Source organism: Mauremys mutica, chromosome 4 (genome assembly GCF_020497125.1).
Source record: "Mauremys mutica isolate MM-2020 ecotype Southern chromosome 4, ASM2049712v1, whole genome shotgun sequence".
Classification (NCBI taxonomy): domain Eukaryota; kingdom Metazoa; phylum Chordata; order Testudines; family Geoemydidae; genus Mauremys; species Mauremys mutica.
Genome location: NC_059075.1, coordinates 146,099,809 through 146,111,938, shown reverse-complemented (window position 1 = coordinate 146,111,938; position 12,130 = coordinate 146,099,809). Strand labels below are relative to the sequence as shown.

Genomic DNA, 12,130 nt, shown 5'->3' with positions numbered 1-12,130 from the left:
AGAGCAACCAGTCATGTCACTTAGTGCACTGCTGGATGGTGCTCAGATACTATTGTGATATAAGTTTATGTAGAATAGAATCGAATCAGAAATAGGGCTTTTATTTTGGCCCTCCTTCAATACAAAATTGGAAAAGCAATGATCTTTGTGAAAGAAAACAGGACTAAAAATAGTGGGCATAGGAGTAAAAATTTCTTCTCCCACCCCGACCTCCAACAGAACAATATGCCTGAGGGAAATTATTCTGCACCCAAAATGCCACATAGGTCTTAATTACTTAATCGTGCAAGTCTGCCAGCAATAACCACTGGCAATGGCACAATAAAGGGGGTTGCATAATAAGTAGACAGGAGGAAGTTCTAAGCAAATGGACCACAGGTGCTCCAGGCCCTCCACCCACCCGCTCCAGCATTGCCTCCTCCTCCAGGATCCTTATCAGGCAGGATAACAAGGGTGATGCTGCAGCTGAGAAAAGGGAAGATCCTGCCAATGTCCCTAAAGGCCAGGATGTGACCTCAAATTAGATCAGGAGGACCAGTTTGGAGAAGATAGCAGTGAAAACTCTGGAGAGGGGGATGTGGCTGGCCAGAGACTGGAAGTCCAGGTGGTTACTGCAACTCTCTAACCCCTCCCTCCCATTGTTTTCTAGAGAAATTGGACTTTCAACACTGAGGATTTGGTAGGTTATGGCCAAATAATTTACTGTCCTGGATATTATGCCCTGCATTGCTGTGTGTGTGTGTCTGTGGGGTAGTGCAGACGCCACAACATTTGCATCGCCTCCTCTCCCTTCCCCTCCCCTCCACCAGCCTCTGCTGGGCACAATCCCAAGCGGATGCAGGGCACTGGCGGGAAAGGTTTGGGAAAAGCAAGCTTTGCTGTTTATCCAAGAGTTCACAGTATGGGCTGTACGGCTTGTGCTGAAGCCCACGGTCTGTAGCAAGTTCACAACTAGAAATCAGTGCCCCCCTGTCCGTTTCACCGCGGGCAGGCAGGTGGGGGTGGAGGGGTTCAAACACGGCTTGGATCAATGCTCTCCATCCTAGCTCAGGCTTTGGTTGGTTTCCTTCGTTTCCCCCCAGTCCTGGTAGCTTATTCTGGGAAGTTTCTCAGGCAGCAGGAATTATCCATGGCCTTTCAGGAGAACTGGGAGTGCAAACCTGCTCGGGCCTCCATAATAGCCACGTCCCTACCAAATTCAGGGCTCACTTTGACTAATTTACAAACCCTCTGGCCTTGAAATTGACCAACGTCACCATTTCGATGTTTCCACCTGACATTTCCTGGTATTGTAACCATGGGGGTCCCGACCAACCTGGGAGAACAGGGGAGTTCAGAGGTTGTTGGGGGGGGGGTCACAGCATTGCCACCCTCACTTGTGTGCTGCCTTCAGACCTGGGCTCCAAGAGCAGCAGCCAGCAACCTTTCTGAAGCTAGAGGAGGTTCCCAGATGTGCAGGTGGGTCCCTGCTGTTGGGAGCACCTCAGCTCCTACCAACTACTTGGGAGCACCTCGGCTCCTACCATTTTTGGGGCATCCAGAGAAATGGACCCCTGAGCCCCAGAAGGACCTGCAAGGGAAGCCCTGAGCCCCCGCTGCAGAGGCCGGGTAGAAGCCCCAAGCCCAGGCACCCAGAGCGCCGGCAGGAGTGGGGAGGGGCATGGAAGTCCTGAGCCCGGTGCCCCAGCACTGGCTGCAGCCACAGGGGGCCAGAAGCTCTGAGTCCGGGCACCCAGAGACGTGACTGGAGCAGAAGCTGCCAAGGCCAAAGCCCTGAGCCCAACGCCGGGCTGATGCAGCGCGCTCACTTCTGCATTGCGTCTGATATCCCCACGGAGAGGAAGTCCTGTCCCCAGCCGGGCAGAGAAACAACTAGGAGGCCCCTACTGGGTTCTCCTGGCTGGGGGGTCCAGCAGGATGGGGAGATCGGATTTTACGAGGCAGGGCTAATTCGATCTAGCAAAAAAAGGCTCAACAAGAACCAACAGCTGCCAGCTGAAGCCAGAGAAATTCAAATGAGACATAGGCACACATTTCTGACAGTGAGGGAGACTAGCCACTGGAACAAATTACCCAGGGGAGAGGTGGAATCTCTGTTTCATGGTGTCCTCATGTCACAACTGCCTGTCATTCTGGAAGGTGCCTTTTAGTGACTTACAAGCAATTGGGCTTCACATGGTGCAAAGTGCGTGAAATTTCCTAGCCTGTGAAATAGAGGCCAGATTAGGAGATCGAATTGTTTCATAACCTCTATGAAAAGCTCAGTGAGGAACAGACTCTGCTGTTTTACTGGGTAGCCTGCTGGCTCCCCAGAATCAATAACGAGCAAGTGGGTGATCCGGGGTGCAGCTCAAACATCCAGCTGGGCTGGCCAGGGGCAGACATCAGGCCTGCCAGGGAAAGGTGGGTGTGGCAGTGACGTCACAAAGGCCTTTGGCAGGAACTCGGCCTATTGGGCAAAGATGATGAGGCGTCTGTGACCTCACAGAGCTCCCTTGCCAACAGCCAGGCAGGACAGGGATGCGGGGCAGGGGGAAGCTCAGAGAGCCCTGTAGCCTTGCTGCAGCAAGCCTCCAGCTCGCGGTCTCTCGCCGAGGACCAAGAGACGTTGGTGTTTAGGTGATTCAGTGCGTGTGTGTTTTATTGTGGATTTGTTTCAAAGACGTTGTCATCTGTGTAGAAGGTAAGAAAAAATATAGGCTCTAGATATAGATACAAGATAGGGGACTCTATCCTAGCAGATTCACAGGCATCACCACCCTCCTAGGGAAAAAAGTTTTTCCTGATATCCGAGCCTTCCACACTGCAACTTGAGAGCATTGCTCCTTGTTCTGTCATCTGCCAGCTCTAAGATTTCATGAGAATCAATCTTTCATTAGGAAAATAATTCAAAAATGCAAATACAAAACACTTTGCGTGAAATCAACCCCTCCTGATCTCTAGTGTCTGGGGAGCGGGCCTTGGGGGCCAGACTGAGACCCTCATGGGCTAGTAACACCCAGGAAGCCAGTAAAATAATTCCAGTTCTCTTAGCATCCAAGCCTCCCTAATCCAAGGAACAGCTGAGGGCTGCGGGAGACAGAGGGGTGCTGAGAAGGTCTAACTCATGACTGAAAATACAGAGATGTGTTATTGGCTTTGGTTGGGGGACAAGTAACAAATCCGTCGGGATTCTTGCCCCAAACAACAATCGCCCATTGTCCCTTAGAGCACGAGGGCCCTAACGCGCCTGACTTGCTCAATCTCTCCCCTGCTAGGGCTGAGAGAACTTTCTCCATCCCCCAGGATACCGAGGGAAAGAGAAAAGAAGTGACCTCTCTTTGGTCACACAGCAAGGCCATGCCAGAGCTAGAACGAGAAGCATAAGAAAGAAGTTGTATCAAAATGTTTTGCATTTCAAACTAACTGATTTCTTAAACAAAGGCAATTTGATGTGTGGTTAGTGAACTGAAATGATACATTCTTGTCTCCACGTGTTTCTAGATTGATGAACCAGTAGATCTATCCCCTAGTTTTTATCCCTAGATTGAGGGAGGAAAACAAGTTTGCATGTTTTGTGAATTCTCAATGGCTTTCTTGAATTTCAACAAACTAGTCGATTGAACTGAACGATTTGAATAAACTGAAAGGAAGACAATATTTTCTGCACCTTTCAAGGAAGCTACTGCTGCTCAAAGCTGGGTTAGCATTTCAGCTAACTTTGCTTCCAGGGCCTTAGCTATCACATCAGTGGTGCGACTGTCTGAAAAGCTTGGCAGTGAACATGTTCTACTGAATGTTATTTTTTCTCTTCTATTTACATTATTTAAAAGATTGTCATACATTTGGCCCTTATCAGAGGTTGTCAATTTCCAATGTATTTATGACAGTGAGGGAGACTAGCCACTGGAACAAACTACCCAGGGGAGAGATGGAGTCTCTGTTTCCTGGTGTCCTACCATCATAACTGGTTGGGAAGGTGCCTTTTAGTGAATTACAAGCAATTGGGCTCAATAGGGTGCTAAGAGTGTGAAATTTCATAGCCCGTGAAATAGAGGCCACATTAGGAGACTGAATTGTTTCACAACCGATGCCTCTATGAAAAACTCAGTGTGGGGTGTGGAACAGATTCTGCTGTTTTACTGGGGAGCCTGCTTGCTCCCCAGAATCAATAATGAGCAAGTGGGGTGATCCGGGGTGCAGCTCAAACATCCAGCTGGGCTGGCCAGGGGCAGAGGTCAGGCCTTTTCAGGGAAAGGTGGGTGTGGCAGTGACTTCACAAAAGCTTTTGGCAGGAACTCAGCCCATTGAGCAAAGACAATTAGTTGGGAATTGGTCCTGCTTTGAGCAGGGGATTGGACTAGATACCTCCTGAGGTCCCTTCCAACCCGGATAGTCTCTGATTCTATGAATGAGGCATCTGTGACCTCACAGAGCTCCCTTGCCAACAGCCAGGCAGGACAGGGATGTGGGGCAGGGGGAACCTTGCAGAGCCCTGTAGCCTCAGTGCTAACTCTCCACAGGTGATTTGCATAAGTCAGTAAATGAGCCTGCAGGTTTCCGTGGGAGCGATGCCCAAGGCAGGGCTCAGGCTTTGGGTTTATGCTCCGGATTAGTGGAGTCAGGGAGCGACAGGTGGCCGAGTTACCTCTGGTGTCACAATGTTACTGCTCAGGTTCCTCTGCCTGCTGCACCACCTGGGCAGTGACTGTCAAGGGGAAGGTTTTGTGGATTTGAAACTTAGAAACCAGGAAGCGCAGGAGAGGAATGTCTTAGAGAGTTTGGCAGTAAAATGTAGGTTTTGTGGCAATATCCTGTGCAATTGCTACTGGATCCGGGAGGGAGACAGCATTCCTGCCCCTCCCACCACCTCTTAGCTGGGCCTACATAAAAGAGACTAGCTAGAGTTTTGCACACTTGTTTGTTTGAGACTGAGCAAATAAGGCCCAACAAATTACTGCTAGGATGAATTTTGCTGCCTCCTCTCCTTGACTAGAATACAAGCAGTTTCTGATTCTCTCAGATGAAGTAGTTCTTCTAAAATCAAGGGCAAGACCAATCAGTGGCTTTTTCACAACCCAACCCCCCTCCCCCCAAAAGAGATTTTATTTTTATTTAAACTGGGTTTTTTAAATTTATATTGAAAAAGTTTTTTTTTAAACTTATCAAGTATAAAATTTGAAATGATGACAAGTGATATTAAGGCCTCTAGTTGCTCCAGCCTATTACAGTAATTTAAATAACTACATATATGAAGAAGTCCATGTTTGCTGCCAAGTGTCAGAGGAAGTCAAAGCACTGAACTGTTGGAAGTTATTGCCTAAGCACCTGGGGGTCCAGAAGTTATTGAAACACTCAGCCAGATTTTGGCAGCACTAGCCTCTTCTGCGGGTGCAGAAAGAATATTTTCTTCATTCCAGTTGATGCAGCTACTTCATTCAAATGTAAGAAACTGATTGGGAGTTGAAAAAGGATGAAGGCTTCTTTTCCCCTTGTAAAATATGAATAAAGGCTAGAGAGGAGGAGGTGTGAGCTACTACTTCTAAAATCTGGAAGGACGTTATGAGCAGGAACAATCAGTTCAGTGCACAAACTAGAGATACTTCTTTACCTCAGTTTGTTTGAAATGAAAACAAATGGTTCAGTCAACCTTTTTGTTTTCTGTATCCTGCAAAACCAGCAAGTCAACATGTTTGAATGGATCCCTATTCTTAAAATCATAGAAGACTAGGGCTGGAACAGACCTCAGGAGGTATCTAGTCCAACCCCCTGCTGCAGGCAGGATCAACTCCAACTTCATCATCCCAGCCAGGGCTTTGTCAAGCTGACCTTTAAAAACTTGTAAGGATGGAGATTCCACCACCTCCCTAGGGAACCCATTCCAGGGCTTCACTACCCTCCTAGTGAACTAGTGTTTCCTAATAGCCAAGCTAAGCCTTCCACAGTGCAACTTGAGACCATTGCTCCGTGTTCTGTCATCGGCCACCACTAAGAATTTCATGAGAATCAATCTCTCATTAGGAAAATTACTCAAAAATACAACTACAAAACATTTGGAATTAAATCAGTCCACCCTGACCTGTAGTGTCTGGGGGTGTGGGCCTCTGAGGCTAGACTGAGACCCTCATTAGCTAGAACCACCCAGTGAGCCAGTAACAATATCCACTCCTGTTACTGTCCAAGCCACCGCAGTCCAAGGAACAGCTGAGGTCTGCGGGAGACAGAGGGGTGCTGAGAAGGTCTAACTCATGACTGCCAACCCAGAGATGTGTTATTGGCTTTGGATGGGGGACAAGGAGCAAATCCGTCAGTCAGAACAACAGGTCCCACTCGGAGCCAGGGAGACTGGGAATCAAGTCCTGCTGGCACTGCCAGCTCTGGCTTTCTGGAGGAGGAGGAAGCCCCCAGCTCCCCTAGCTGACCCTGAGGCACCTTCTGGTCCCAAATGGAGGTGGCCCCGGGTACAGCTATGGAGTGTCCCAGGAGCGTTCCGCTAGTGGCATTGTATTGTTTTCACAGCCAGTTTCGATCGCTGGTTGCTACCCCTTGCCCTGCTGGCAGGGCATTGAGTGGCACCCGTTTCCAGCCACCTGGGTGCGGAGAGCGAGGAGGGTGAAGGGAGGAGCAACCCCAAGCATCTGTCATTCAGCTCCATCTGATCTAGAGTAAGTAAGTGGAGTTCTCCAGAGCCATCCCCTGTGTGGTGGGAATATCCCACCACTGGGGCTCCCAGCCCGTCCCTTGTCAGGGTTTGTTCCCCAGGTGGAGGGCTCCTGTGCCTTGGGGTGGGATGTGTCGGGAGGAAAAATTGCCTCAGCAGAGGGGAGGTGGGCAGGGGAGCAGGCAGGCTCGTTAATGAGAGGCTGCTTTGAAGCCAGACTCATGGCTGCTCCCCACTCCATTCCAGGATGGAGCGAATAAGGCGGATGCTGAGGAGGAAGGCCGGGCACGGGGCTCCAGAGCCGGCAGCAAAGATCAGGCAGCCTGCCCAGGAGGAGAGCGGCCCCTCTGTCCCCGCGGGCGGGGAAGAGGCTCGTGGCCAGGGGAAAGGGAGGAGCTGCTTCGCATGCTGGAGGAGGCGGAAGACAGCAGCTCCTCTAGCTGACCCGGAGGCACCTTCTGGGCCGAAACGGAAGTGGCCCCGGGTTCAGCTGTGGAGCAGAGAGCCAGGGGAGGGCAGGAGCCGGGGACGGCAGCTCTGGGGCTTCCACTGCAGGAAGCCAAGGAGCCAGGAGCTGCGCCCCAGGGCCCAGCAGGAGCCGCCAACCACCGTGGCAGCTGAGGGGCCTCCCACCGGCCCCAGCCTGGCCCCGGAGGAAACTCCCGCCGGCCCCAGCCTGGCGACTCAGAAGCCTCCCGCCGGCCCCAGCCTGGCGACTCAGAAGCCTCCCGCCAGCCCCAGCCTGGCGACTCAGAAGCCTCCCGCCAGCCCCAGCCTGGCGACTCAGAAGCCTCCCGCCGGCCCCAGCCTGGCGACTCAGAAGCCTCCCGCCGGCCGCAGCCTGGCGACTCAGAAGCCTCCCGCCGGCCGCAGCCTGGCGACTCAGAAGCCTCCCGCCGGCCCCAGCCTGGCGACTCAGAAGCCTGCCGCCGGCCCCAGCCTGGCCCCGGAGGAAACTCCCACCGGCCCCAGTTTGGCCCCGGAGGAGCCTCCCGCCGGCCCCAGCCTGGCGACTCAGAAGCCTCCCGCCGGTCCCACCTTGGCGACTCAGAAGCCTCCCGCCGGCCCCAGCCTGGCGACTCAGAAGCCTCCCGCCAGCCCCAGCCTGGCGACTCAGAAGCCTCCCGCCAGCCCCAGCCTGGCGACTCAGAAGCCTCCCGCCAGCCCCAGCCTGGCGACTCAGAAGCCTCCCGCCGGTCCCAGCCTGGCCTCGGAGGAGCCTCCCGCCGGCCCCAGCCTGGCGACTCAGAAGCCTCCCGCCGGTCCCAGCCTGGCAACTCAGAAGCCTCCCGCCGGTCCCAGCCTGGCGACTCAGAAGCCTCCCGCCGGCCCCAGCCTGGCGACTCAGAAGCCTCCCGCCGGCCCCAGCCTGGCACTTGTGGCGCCTCCTCCCAGGCCAGAGCAGGAGTTCAGTGACAGCACCAGCTCCGTATTCTCCTGCGGGTCCAGCAGCTCCTCCGTGGGGTCTGGGAGCCCTGTGTTTCGAGGCTCCCTCTTTGGAGGTGAGGGGAGACCCAGGAGAAAGGGAGGAGGACTGGGGCGGTGGGGGACTAGTAACACCCTGTGCCCATGGGCTCGCCAAGGCACCGGGACTGACCCACATGAGCCCCACTGACACCAGTGGGGGTAGCACAGCCACACCCCAAGGCAGGGGATGCTGGGTGGAGTCGGGGAGCTCTGGCCTCCCCTGATCATGTTGCAGGGGGGCTGACTGCCACGGGGCCCTGAGGCTGATGGGGCTGAGGGCATCTCTGGGAGGGGCAGGGTGGGGCCCTGGCTGCCATGGGGCTCCTTACAGAGAAAGGGGAAACATGGAGCCTTCTCTGTCCACTGCATCCCCCCAGCAGCAGAAGGGATTAAACTTTCTCCTTCCCTCCCTGGTGCAGACACCCCCAGCGCCCAGGTGTGGTGGGGTGAGGAGGAGGAGGAAGAAGAGGAGGAGGAGGAGGAGGATTCGTCCCCCATCACGCCTCAGAAGCCTCCCGCCGGCCCCAGCCTGGCACTTGTGGCGCCTCCTCCCAGGCCAGAGCAGGAGTTCAGTGACAGCACCAGCTCCGTATTCTCCTGCGGGTCCAGCAGCTCCTCCGTGGGGTCTGGGAGCCCTGTGTTTCGAGGCTCCCTCTTTGGAGGTGAGGGGAGACCCAGGAGAAAGGGAGGAGGACTGGGCGGTGGGGGACTAGTAACACCCTGTGCCCATGGGCTCGCCAAGGCACCGGGACTGACCCACATGAGCCCCACTGACACCAGTGGGGGTAGCACAGCCACACCCCAAGGCAGGGGATGCTGGGTGGAGTCGGGGAGCTCTGGCCTCCCCTGATCATGTTGGGGGGGGGCTGACTGCCACGGGGCCCTGAGGCTGATGGGGCTGAGGGCGTCTCTGGGAGGGGCAGGGTGGGGCCCTGGCTGCCATGGGGCTCCTTACAGAGAAAGGGGAAACATGGAGCCTTCTCTGTCCACTGCATCCCCCCAGCAGCAGAAGGGATTAAACTTTCTCCTTCCCTCCCTGGTGCAGACACCCCCAGCGCCCAGGTGTGGTGGGGTGAGGAGGAGGAGGAAGAAGAGGAGGAGGAGGAGGAGGATTCGTCCCCCATCACGCCTCAGAAGCCTCCCGCCGGCCCCAGCCTGGCACTTGTGGCGCCTCCTCCCAGGCCAGAGCAGGAGTTCAGTGACAGCACCAGCTCCGTATTCTCCTGCGGGTCCAGCAGCTCCTCCGTGGGGTCTGGGAGCCCTGTGTTTCGAGGCTCCCTCTTTGGAGGTGAGGGGAGACCCAGGAGAAAGGGAGGAGGACTGGGCGGTGGGGGACTAGTAACACCCTGTGCCCATGGGCTCGCCAAGGCACCGGGACTGAGCCACATGAGCCCCACTGACACCAGTGGGGGTAGCACAGCCACACCCCAAGGCAGGGGATGCTGGGTGGAGTCGGGGAGCTCTGGCCTCCCCTGATCATGTTGTGGGGGGGGGCTGACTGCCACGGGGCCCTGAGGCTGATGGGGCTGAGGGCGTCTCTGGGAGGGGCAGGGTGGGGCCCTGGCTGCCATGGGGCTCCTTACAGAGAAAGGGGAAACATGGAGCCTTCTCTGTCCACTGCATCCCCCCAGCAGCAGAAGGGATTAAACTTTCTCCTTCCCTCCCTGGTGCAGACACCCCCAGCGCCCAGGTGTGGTGGGGTGAGGAGGAGGAGGAAGAAGAGGAGGAGGAGGAGGAGGATTCGTCCCCCATCACGCCTCAGAAGCCTCCCGCCAGCCCCAGCCTGGCACTTGTGGCGCCTCCTCCCAGCCCAGAGCAGGAGTTCAGTGACACCACCAGCTCCGTATTCTCCTGCGGGTCCAGCAGCTCCTCCGTGGGGTCTTTCGAGGCTCCCTCTTTGGAGGTGAGGGGAGACCCAGGGGAAAGGGAGGAGGACTGGGGCGTTGGGGACTAGTAACACCCTGTGCCCATCCGACCATCCCCCAGCCGGGGCCCAATCCACCCACCCGGTATCTGAGCTCTTCCCAGCCAGGAAGGAAACTCCCCCCGAACACCCTGGGGCAGGGGAGCAGCCTCCCCGTCTGGCAGGTGGGAACTGAAATGCAGAGGAAGGGCTGTGGGCCTGGTCACACAATCCTGGGTGTAGATCTGGGAAGTGGATTGGGTCCCGGCCTAGAGCCTTTCCCCCAGGGGCACCTTCGCTTCTGCCCCTTTATTCTCCCCTCCGGCTAGGGGGTCTGAGAGTGTGAAATGAACAGGGAGGGTGACGGGGTCCTGGCACACAACCTGGATGGGAGCTCCCCTTGGCTTGGAGCCCAGGCTCAGAGACATCTTTGTCATCCCGCTGTCCTTCTGTTATTGCTAGGAAGGGAGTCCCCCGATGAGGGGTCTCCAGGCTCCAGTAAGTCATCCACATTCCCTCCCGCATGTACCCCCTGCCCTGCCCTGCCCTCCGGTTTCTCGCTGTTGACTCTGGCTGGACTCTTGACTCCGGTCTCTGGCTATGACTTTGGCGTGACCCTTCTTGGCTCCAGATTTGGGTTCTGAACCCCGGCTCAGTATTCTCCTTGCCTTTCTCTAGCCTCGCTCCAGGCCCTCCAGCCACCCGCTCCAGCCCTGCCTACTCCTCCTCGTGATCTTCCCCGACAACGGCAATTTCGACCACCCGGCTTCGACCTCCGGCGCAGATATGGACTCTGGCTCTGGATGGGCCTGCACATAGTCAACACCTGGCTGCAGTAGACAGGCCCCACCGTAAATCAAACCCCAACCCTGCCCCATGACCCCTTAGTCCCTCCCACCTGTCACCGGAAGTCCTGCCCCATGGGGGTATTACTTCGTGGTCAAGGCGGCCACATGACTGGAAGCCAGGTGTGTCATGTGACCCCTCTAAGAACTCCTCCCACCACCCTCTACCAATCAGGATGGGTTTCCTCCTGGAAGGACCACCCCAAGAGGAGATTTGACCAATCAGGGTGAGCTCTGGGGTGGGAGGGTGACCTATCCCGACGTGTGTCTTGTGACCCCTCTAAGAACTCCTCTCACTGCCCTCGACCAATTAGGATCGGTTTTGTCCTGACAGGACCACCCCAAGAGGGGATTCTGACCAATCAGGGTGAGTTCTGGGGCAGGGTGACCCCTCCGGGAGTGGGCTGTTTGACCCCACTAAGAACTCCTCGCAGGGCCCTCTGCCAATCAGGGTGCAGCACCATCACCTCCTAAGTCCCAGTGCTGGACGGACGAGGCCATCTCTCACCAAGGACACATGGTTTAGAACTCGTGGGAAGGCTGCGGAGAGAAAACCTGGACTCCTTCACCACCCCCGTGAGAACTTCGGACTCTGTCTTCGCCCCGAGGGTCTTTGACCATCCGAGGAGAAAGCGCTACATCAGCGACAGTGCCGAGGAGGAGGAGGGAGCGACCGAGGGGAGCCCTTCGGTCCAGCCGTTGATGGACACACCGGAACCCGAACCCAAAACCCAACTGTTTGTGAGACACCCCGATGAGCATGGTGGCCTCTCTTTGTTCACCCCCTTCGAGGTGGAATGCGACTGCGGCTCGGGGGAGTCACCGGCGCACAAGGTGAACACAGGTAAAGGAATGATTAAGTCAAGGGTGAAAGTAACTTCCAGGACTTCCCGGTACTGCCGGAGTACTGAGGGGGCGTGGCCTCAACCGGAAGGGGCGGGGCCTCTCAAGATTGAAAGGTCATGTAGCATCGGCTGTGGCTGGGAGCCCCAGGGCCTTTAAATCCCCCCGCCCCCCGCAGCTCTGGCAGCTGGGTTCGAGCGTGGATTTAAAGGTCGCGGAGCTCCCATGGCTGTGGGGATCCTGAGCTTTCCCCGGCTGGAGCCAGGATTTAAAGGACCCGGAGCTCCTGCCACTGCGAAGAGCTCTCAGCCCTTTAATTCCCTGCCCCAGCCTGGGTGCTGGAGCTGCGTGGAGGGGAATGAAAGGGCTCTGGGATCTATGCAGCCACGGGGAGCGCTGAGCCCATTAAATCCCAGCCCCAGCCAGCTGCTG

The 12,130-nt window shown here is 56.1% G+C and overlaps 1 long non-coding RNA gene across 1 annotated transcript; it reads left to right on the top strand.

The window, feature by feature from the left end:
- The first annotated feature begins 2,552 nt into the window (after positions 1–2,552).
- On the top strand, positions 2,553–7,325 carry LOC123368048. The gene is made up of 3 exons (XR_006578672.1): positions 2,553–2,683; positions 6,499–6,644; positions 6,887–7,325. It is a non-coding gene; the product is annotated as an uncharacterized LOC123368048 (long non-coding RNA).
- Positions 7,326–12,130: the final 4,805 nt, after the last annotated feature.